Source organism: Sebastes fasciatus, chromosome 7, assembly GCF_043250625.1.
Source record: "Sebastes fasciatus isolate fSebFas1 chromosome 7, fSebFas1.pri, whole genome shotgun sequence".
Lineage (NCBI taxonomy): Eukaryota > Metazoa > Chordata > Actinopteri > Perciformes > Sebastidae > Sebastes > Sebastes fasciatus.
The window spans coordinates 29366742-29368801 of record NC_133801.1 but is presented as its reverse complement, the minus strand read 5'-3'; positions in this window follow the sequence as shown (position 1 = coordinate 29368801).

Genomic DNA, 2060 nt, shown 5'->3' with positions numbered 1-2060 from the left:
CAACAATCCGTTGCAGCTGTGTAATTACTGTATGTGTCTGAGGTGAAATGCATGCACGATGGACAATAAAATAAAAAAAATAAAAAACTGGTCTTGTGTTGAACTTTTTTAACTGTTAATCTTTCTGCTGTTTATTTATCGTATATGTTTCATCCACAGGCCACAAGTTTGCAGGTCAGCTTAGTGTTGAAGGTGGAAATACGGTTCGAAAAGCAACACGTGTTGTTATGGTTTTATTTAAATGTGTGCATTTATTTATGTATTTATGCATTCATTTATTTCTGCACGAATTTCCCGTTGCATATCAGTTGAGTGACAGCTCCCCTCATTTGCATAATGAGGTAGAAATGCATAAAGAAATATTTAAAGAAAAGAATACAGAAATAAATAAGTTTGGGGAAATAAGTGAATAAATGATAAATCCAAAAATACAAAATGAATAAATTAGTTGATACTGATATGAAAGTGAATTATTCTGAATCCCAAATAGTTTCCATGAGCGCTCAAGTGCTTTGTACACCTCCAGCTATGAAAAGACCAAGAGTGCACCACCTCTACACACATCACAGGGTGTCCTCAGTCTAACTGATGTATTAAAGCTACAGTAACTTGACTTCTGCCACAGTGCCCTTTAAACTGTGTGGGATGTTTGATTTGGACGTGTAAACAGTGATTATCCTGACTGCTAAATTGAAAGTAGATTATTTTCTAGTAAACAAACCTGAGTGGACCATTTGGCCATCCTCAAACAACGCTGACGGGTTACAACACACTAGTGCACACATGTAACACCCACACGTTTGTCCAATGTTTGTGCATTGCTGTCCTCAAGGACAGGGACAAGAGACACTGGGGCGGCTGTGGCTCAGAAGTAGAGCGGGTCGCCCGGCTCCCCCAGTCCGGACAGCAGTGTCCAGCAATATACAAGTACTGGACAGAGAAAACAGATCGTTTGAACAGGAGTGAAGGAGGACATCTACAGTATGTTAAATTCAATCAACAGAGAAGGCAGTCTACGATACAACTTAGCAGCCACTTCCTGTCTGGATTCGACGCAGGGACGTTAATTGCGGATGATGGGCAGCTCTTGCACCCCGAAGCCAGAGGCCCATAGTTAAACAGTTTTGGGGGGCTCATGTCAGGTATGGTGTACATGTACGTGTCGAGGTTCTGTCGCTACACCGTATCCCCTTAACAAACTATAAACTATTATTATTGCTGCTACTATTACTGCTACTACTATTAGTAGTAGTGGTAGTCATATTTATATTATTATTACAGCTATTATTACTGCTATTTCTATTTTCACTCTATAATATCCACCGATATTGATTATTGTTATTAGTCCTATTTGTATTATAGCTGTGGTGCTATTATTGTCAATTCAATACTAATAAAAAACAAAACAAAACATATACAGTAAATACATACATAAAATTAATTTAGCAAATTACAATATAGGTATTTAAAAAGAACATGAAAATGGTAGAAAACGATACAGAAATAATTAATGATTGTTGTGTCAATAAAATAAACAAACAATTAAAAAACAATTAACAACAATGTATGCAATATCAAACGCCAAATATAAAAAAAGAAAAACAACAAAAAACACATAAAGTAGAGGAGTAAATAAAAGGCAGAGTGTGAGTTACAGCTGTTATGTGTTGTTGTGGTTGGAAAGAAACATCTTGTAGTGTTCTGTTTACCTGTAAAATGAAAAAGTGTCCTCCGGCTGGTGGGCGGTGCTTGGTATTTCCTCAACTGATCTCAACATGGCTGCAGTGTCACAAACGTTCTAATTTTAAAGCTAAACAGTACACTACAAGATGTTTCTGAAAACATTTTATGCGAGGGATACACATTACAGTAACAGAATATTGATTCATATTTGATCGGCGCTTTTAAACTTTTTAATATTTACTCCGATCCTACCTCCTGCTGCTCTAAGTCGCTGCTGAAGACTCTCCTCGCTGGCGTTCGATTAAATTTATCTTCTGTTGTGCTGCAACTCTTTTACTGCTGTTATGTGCACATTATGTTTATTGTTTTTACTCTGT